Source organism: Sceloporus undulatus, chromosome 6 (genome assembly GCF_019175285.1).
Source record: "Sceloporus undulatus isolate JIND9_A2432 ecotype Alabama chromosome 6, SceUnd_v1.1, whole genome shotgun sequence".
In the NCBI taxonomy this organism is placed as follows: domain Eukaryota; kingdom Metazoa; phylum Chordata; class Lepidosauria; order Squamata; family Phrynosomatidae; genus Sceloporus; species Sceloporus undulatus.
Window position 1 is genome coordinate 42,083,739 of NC_056527.1, and position 8,250 is coordinate 42,091,988.

Below are 8,250 nucleotides of genomic sequence, written 5' to 3' on the forward strand. Positions count from 1 at the left end.
TATGGTCATCTCTATATCTTAAATTATTGATGTTCCTTCCTCTAATTTTCTTCCTGCCTTCCTCTGAGTTTAATTTAGCTTTATGTATGATATGTTAAGCATACAAGTTAAACAGATAGGATGATAAAATGCAACCTTCTGTTATCATATTGTCACTTGGAAACCATTTTGTTTCTCCATATTCTGTAAGATGTTATGGTGCACCCATTTTTAATAGTTTTTCATGATCTACACAATGAGAGGCTTTGCCATAATTTATAAAGTACAGGCTGATTTTCTTTTTACTTTCTTTGATGTGCTCCATTATCCAATGCATGTTTCCAGTACAGTCATCCCTCCATATCCATATATATATATATTCAAAAAAGCAAGCCTTGATTTGACCATTTTACATAAGGGACACCATTTTCCTATGCCATTATATTTAATGGGCCTTCCAATCCTATAATCCTTGATTTAAGATTTCAGTAAATAGACCTATCAATGAAGATGCCTGGAGGCAACACTTCAAAGTCCTGACAAAAGACTACTAAACTTCTGCTGATGTGCTTTAGGAGGAATTTAAGATCAGGAGGACAGAGATGATGGGTGGAGATGATTCATAGTTTTCTTCCCCAGTTAGACAAAGAGTGGGGGCCTTAACAATTAGCCTGCAGTTGATGATGAGACTGGATCTGAAAAGAAGGCAGGAAGCAGACTTTGTACTCTTGGAAAATAAAACAAAACCCAAAATCCACAAAAGAAGGATACATTTATTGGCCAATAGAAATACATTACATAAATGTATTTCAAAGTTCCACTGGCTTCTTTATCAGGCAAAAGATGTTAAAAATATACAGGAGAAGAAAAGTGACATTAGAGCCACAGGCCTACTTTTTATATCAGATGTTTGTGCTGTAAGTTTGGTTTGGAGGGATCTCTATGTAGGCAAAGGCTACTCCCCTAGTCTTGGGTCATGTGAGGACCGAGACTGACAGTAAAATTTAAACTCCATTAGCAGCAGTAAAATAAAGTAAAATAAAGTAAAGTAAACTAACTCCTCTTGGGATCCAGGGTGTCTCTGTCCCCGGTGAAGCCAGAGGCTTCAAATTCCTGGGGAATCCTAGAACACTACAGATTGTCCTAGACAATGTGGACAACTTTAGAAAGTACAGAAACCAATTTTACCCTCCCCTGGACCTAGTGTAGACCATATCATACCCATGAAATCATATAATTATGATAATGGTAATTTATATCCCACCTTTCCCCCCAATAATGAGTTTCAAGGCATCTTACATATTACATGGGTCTGTGATTACAAAATCCCCCTCCCCCCGTAGCTGTTTTTAATGGATTTTTGGGGGTACTGAATTTAAACAGAATAAAAATCTTGTTTTTACAAATTCAGTTTTTAAAATCAATTCAGTTGTTACTCACCTTTGCTTAAATGTGGATGCTGGTGTTCCAGTGCAATTTCTTTTAGTGCTTTCGAACAGATTTTTATGTTTCTTATCAGTGAATTAAAGTGTTTTGAAAGTGTATTAGAAGACATTAATCCCTTTCTTACTGCTTGAAGGATAATTTTTTGCACGATCATTTCATTCAATCACATATTACAACATAGAAATGTCAAGGCGACTTGTAAAAAATGTGCATGATGGAGCAAATCTGAAGTCATTTTTAGATTTAGAATGCCAAATTCCTATAAAATTGGCCTATATTTATAAAAAAGTTATTATGATCCTGTTTTTTGCTGGCCTGTTTCACTGAAATCAGCACAGACTAAAAACCATTCAAAAATGTAAGTAAAACAGAAATATAAAAGTTATTTTAAAACAATTTAAAAAACTGTAGAGTTAAAACTGTTGTTATATTAAAAGACAATATAAAAAAAATCAACAAAGCCATTTAAAACTGATCAAAATCTATTCATAAAAGCCTGACTGAATAGGATTTTTTTTTACTTGCTGGCAGAAGGAGAGGAAGGAGAAAGCCATTGTAGCTTGACTCAAATGTTTCAAAGTCTGGGGGCAGACACCAAGAAGTCCTTCTCTCTTATTTTTCTGAAATGATCACAGGAAGGAACAGAGAGAAGGGACTCTCCTGAAGATCTTAGAACAATAATATGCTCATATAAGAAGAGACAGCCCTTCAAATAGCTTGGACTACTGCTGTATAGGGCTTTATAGGTTCTCCCCAGGACTTTTAATTGTGTGCAGCAACTCTTTGGGCCAACTGAAATTTCTGAGCACTTTTTAAAGTCAGCCGCATGGATAATGCATTACAGTTAATCCAAACAGAATGTAACCAAGGCATGTGTTACCATAGCCAGAGCAGACTTCTCCCAGAATGCATGCAACTGGTGTACTAGCTTTAACAGTGCAAATGTGATCCTGGTCACTACCAAAACCCAGCCTCTGTATTCAGTCCTGAATCCAGGAGTATGGCCAAATTGTGAACCTGTGTCTTCAGGGGGATATAACTCTAACTTATAGGGTGAATCCCTAGTCCCAAATCTGTATTTCTGCTGACCAGGAGAATTAGGTGGAAAGGAATAATAGATGCAGTGATGTTGTTAACCACCCTCAAGTTGATCTCGACCCATGGTGACCCTGTGGGTGAGACATCTCTAAGACTCCCTGTCCTCCATTGCTCTGCTTGGTTCCTGTAAACTCATACCCATGGATGGACCTTAATAGAGTCCATCCATAGAGGCCTTCTTCCCTTACTACTTCTTTCCATCTTTCCTAACATTATTGCTTATTCCAATGAGTCATGCCTTCTCGTGATGCGTCTGAAGTATGACAGCCTCAGTGATACTTGACCCCCAAACTATAGACAACCTCTCCCACACTTTAATGTATATGTTAAATAGTACAGGGGACAAAACAGAACCCCGAGGGACTTCAGAGGTCGAAGGCTCAGACAGGAATCCCCAGCACTATCTTCTGAAAGTACAGCCTGGTACAGACTGGCATTGTGCTCTGGCCTGGGGCCAAAATTGAGGCTCGGGAGAGCAGAGCGTCTGCACACTCCAAGCCCTACCGTGATGTCCAGGGGCCATCTTGGTGCATGCACATCCAAATGGCATGTGTGCCAATGACATGCCTCGTGCATCATGTCCAAACGGCACAGCGCATGCGGGGAATTATCATGGCGTGTGAACTCACCAATGGCACCCGTTCTACTCCATGTGCAGGCTGCATCATGTGGTTGTCATGGCCTGCTTCTAGGGCAGAAAGGAGCAGCATCTCACCACCCCTTTCTGTCCATCTGTCAAGCCCCTACCTCTCCATGAAGGACTGGAGTTACTACAAAACTGTGCCTCCAGGTCATGTCCAAGCAAGTTAACCCAGAAGGATATCATGGTGGGTGGTATCAAAAGTTACTCAGCAGTCTTACAGAACTGACAGTGACACATGTCCCCAGTCCAGTTCCTGCTGTAGGTTATCTACCAAGGTGACCAAAGCTGCCTCTGTCCTATAACCAATCCTGAAGCAGACAGAAATGAATCTAGATAATCTGCTGGAAATTCTGGAGCTCTATCTAGTAGCTTGCCAGGAAATGAAATATTGGAAACTGGTCAAAGGTTATCCAATACAGTAGGATACAGGGAAGTTTTTTACAATAGAGGTCTTGCTAAACCAAATCAAAAAGTATTCAATATTACCAGATAAGCAGGGGCCAGAATTAAATCCACTGGACCTGTATCAACTATAACATCCAAGTCAGAGCAAATCCAAGGGATTTTATCTACAAAGAGCTTTGCAAATTCTCATGTGGTTCAGATTTTAACAAACCCATGACCATTGAATGTGGCTGTAAATAATTTTTCTGCAATTTTTCATTTTAAAAGTGTGTAAGAGTAGCATGGTTTGATTTTAAAGTAAACTGCAGTTTATGAAGCTTCCAGCAGTGCCATTTTGTAAATTTGGCAGATCATATGCACTTGGCAGCTGGCTGTTGCCAACTCTGCCTTTAACATCTGATAGGGAGTAGAAATCTCTTGAAGTGCTAATATTGTGAATCCCCATCTATTATGTAATAAAACTTTGGCCTGTTACAGACTGCCAAAATAAAGCTGCATCGGGTCTCTTTGGAGGTATGCTATTTAAATGATGCATGGGTCCTAAGAGTTTGGAGGTCGCGCCAAAGCCACACTCCATTCCTAAGCACTGGACTGCAGCTTTGGTGCAGCTTCCGGACTCTTAGGATGCATGCATAATTTAAACAGCATACCTCCAAAGAGACCCGAATCAGCTTTATTTTGGCAGTCTGTAACAGGCCTTTGTCTCACAGAAGTAGCATAAGTCTTCAGTGGCATCCCTCTAAGGAAACAGAACTGTAGTTAGGCACTGCAACCACTAAAATATTGTGCCATACTCTATGGTCCATTATCATAGGATCAAACCAGAGTCTGTTTGCTTATTGTAAGCAGTATTGTAAGATTCTGTTTGCTTATTTCAATCATGCCTGACAGCAGACAATATTTCAAAATTGCTGCCGCACTGCAGAGTTAATCCAGTTTGACGTCACCTTAACTGCCAAGGGTCCATCCTATAGAATCTTGAGATTTGTAGTCTATTGTGGCACCAGAGCTCTCTGGCAGAGAAGGCTAAACGTCTTACAAAACTACAAATCCTAGTATTCCATAGCATTGAGCCACAGCTGTTAAACTGATGCCAAACTGCCTTATTTCTGAAGTGCAGATGCAGTCTTAGTGGGGCAGTGCTTCACTTCTCTCTACTTCCCCCAGTCTACATTTTCCTTTCTATTAATGGCTATTGGTTCTGTCATATTTTCTCCTGCTTGTCTTTATTTTCCATATCTATTCCATTGCCCAATAATATCCTTTCCAAACATGGAATCATTGTAGGGAGAAATAGCTGGAAATTCCTGTATTGTTTTCCATACTGTGAACCATGCTATTGTAAATGAGGAAAAACTATTCATATCCAAATTACTCATATGCTTTTAAAAGCATGTGTCTCCTCAAGCAGAATAAGCCTGTTAGCGGTTTTTTTAAATGATATTTCTGGTGACAAGCCTTTTAGGTCCTATGATCAGAAGCTGGAACAACTGCGCTCCCTGACACATTGTATCCATCTGTTGGAAAATACTGAAGTCTCTGCATTTGCAGAATATTTTACTGCAAAATCCTAGATTAAAATTGCATGGAGAGCTACCTCAGATAAAGGTGGCTCTCCCTTCAGAAAGCTGGAGACAGAGCAACATTCCTGCACTGACAGGCAATTGGATGAGATGGCCCTTGGAGTGCCTTCCAAATCTTCAGTTCTATGACACAGCAGAATGAGAGCCACCACAATTAATTTCCATGCATATTTGTTAACAATTAGGACACTTAAACAAGACTCTTGCTAGATCACATAACAGGAATCCTACAGAAGGACAATAGATCTGGGTCCCATTAGAATCTGGATGAGAGAGTACAGGAAACCATAGCCTGGAAAAGTTATTTTTTTCCACTATAACCTTAACAGCCATCATGTGACCATGCTGCCTGGGGGATTCTGGGTGCTTTAATCCCAAAAAGTAACTTTTCCAAGCTCTGGAATCTACATATGCTGCATTGAGTTGTTCCATCATATGAGACGGGTGTTGAAAATTAAAATATATGCATCAGGGAAGAGAACAAGCGATAAGGGCGTGCATTCAAAACAAATCCAAAATATCTCAAAAATCCCTATTAGAAAGGAAGTTCAGAACAGTTACCCTTTGTGGTTAAGGAAGAAGCAATATGCATAAGCATGGTTTGTATCTTTATTTGTGATGTTTGAAAGAGGGAGATACCTACACATCTTTCCCAATTAGTATATTAGCACTCTGATCCTCCAGAGGTATAGTGGGACCATCCAAATGCTGTCAACTTTTGGTTTGATCCAGCACAGTCATTCTCATGTTAAAGTCCCTCAGAGATCCACTTTAAACAACATTGGCCAAAGAGGTTACATTTTTAAGGGACGGGAGGAAAATCTATACCCCACAGGCCTAATCCATCCCACAAAAGAACCAGATCCAGCCCATTAGACGTCTGTAGAAAGCATGCCGTCATTATGATTTACAGCATGGGAAAAACTTCCTATGTTATAAAAATAATTACTGCCCTTTCCACTGTGTACAATGACACACTACCTTTGCGCAGACGTAAGTCTCACTGTGTCCCATGGGATCTTATGGTCAGCTAAATAAGTATACATTGGATTGCAATCTTGGACAATAAACATGGGACACAATGCGAATCTAACTAATCAAGATTTCAACACTGATGATTTGGAGAATGGGAGTTTGATTTTACTAACTGGTAAGAAAGTTAAAAGCATAGAGCAAGGGTAGGAAATTTTTGGGTTCCTATGTTTTAGCCTACAACTCTGTACTCAGCTTGGTCAATAGTGGCCACTACTATGGTATGTTTGTGAAAGCTGGACAGTGAAGAAACCTGATAGGAAGAAAAGAAACTCATTTGAAATATGCTGCTGGACCAGAGTTCTATGTATACCATGGATTGCTAACAAGCCAAATAAACGGGTCCTATTGAAATCAAGCCTGAATTCTCCCTAAAAGCCAAGATGACTAAACTGAAACTATTGTCCTTTGGCCTTATCATGAGAAGACATGACTCACTAGAAAAACCAGTAATGCTTAGTAAGGTAGAAGGCACTAGGAAAAGGGGAAGACTGCATTCCAGATGGGCAGAGCCAAATCAGGGAAGCTATAATCCTGAGTCTCCAATATCTGAGCAGGGTTATTGAAGATAAGGTGACTTGGAGGTCTCTCATTCTTAAAGTCACCATAAAATGAAGTTGACTTGATGGCAGCTAAAAACAAAATCCACAGAACTTGTGCCAAATAATAAATTTTATTCTTTAAGATGCCACAATACTCTGTCGTTTACACGAAAACACTATTTATTCATAGTCACTGAAAAGGTGAGTATCACTGTTTGTACTTTCTGTCTTCCAACTGCCAGATATACCCACCGGTTATAATTCTTTCCCTCCCATCCAGATATAATACTGTGTGTGTGCTTTCACAGCCATATATAGAAATTGGAAAGACAATGACATGGATAATGGTTATTTTCAGTATTCAATTATATATCTTTACACTTCAGAATATTTTCTAGTACTTTCATAGATGCCCTTCCAAGTCTTAGTCTTTTGATTTCTTAACTGCAGTCTCATTTCTGATTAATGACTGAGCCAAGGTATGGAAACTATTGAACTATTTCAGTGTCTTCATAGTCTAAAGTTATTTAAATTATATGTGGTCATTAATTTTGTTTTCTTAATGTTTAACTACAAACCTGCCTTTTACTTTTTTTCTCCACTTTCTTCAATAAACTTCCCAAGTCTTTGCTATTTTCTACTAGTAATATAGTGTCATCTGTATATCTTAAATTGTTGCTGTTCCTTCCACCAATTTTCACACCTCTTTCCTCCAAGTCTAATCCTGCTTTACACATATCTTCTATGTACAAGTTTGTGGACTATTAGAGGCCATTGCCTCAAATGTAGCTCGTGAGGAGGGCTTAAATTCATTATATTTTATGCCAAATGCCTGGGTCTATGGAAATTTACTCTTATCAGTTTTGATATATGTGCTGCCAAAAGAAGTACACTGTTCTCTTTGTAAGTGTATTTCAGATTTCATCCACAATTGCAGTTTGTATTGTTTCTGGTAGATATGTATTTATTTATTATTTACCTTTTAACTGATGGAATCCAATTGCTTACTTTCATAGGGTCCATGCACTTTTGGTTTTTTTTTGTACTATGGAACCTATTCTTTAAATTACTTTTTTTCAAGAGTAATTTAAAGAGTAGGTTCGATAGTACAAAAAAAAACACCCTACAACTCTATTTGTGGCTGCCTTTGAAAAGTGTTCAGGAACTTCAGCTGGTCCAAAGAGGTGCAACGAGACTGTTAACTGGGGCAGGCTACAGAGACTATACAATCCCCCTGTTGAAACAGCTCCGTTGGCTGGCAGTTTGTTTCTAGGCACAATTCCAAGTGTTGGTTATTTTAAAATAGGGATGCCATAACCCGGCGGCCCCCGTGACAATCACGCTTTTGGGGGCCCCCTCACGGTCACGGCCCGGTTTGGGGGCCCCCCACGCCTTGTTCCCGGTTTGGGGTCCGCTCCTCCTGCAGCCATAGCCGCTGCTGCTAATGCGGCTGACTGCTGCGCCAACCCACCTCCTCCTCCTCCTCTTCGTGGTGGGCTGGGCAGCGCCAACCCACCTCCTC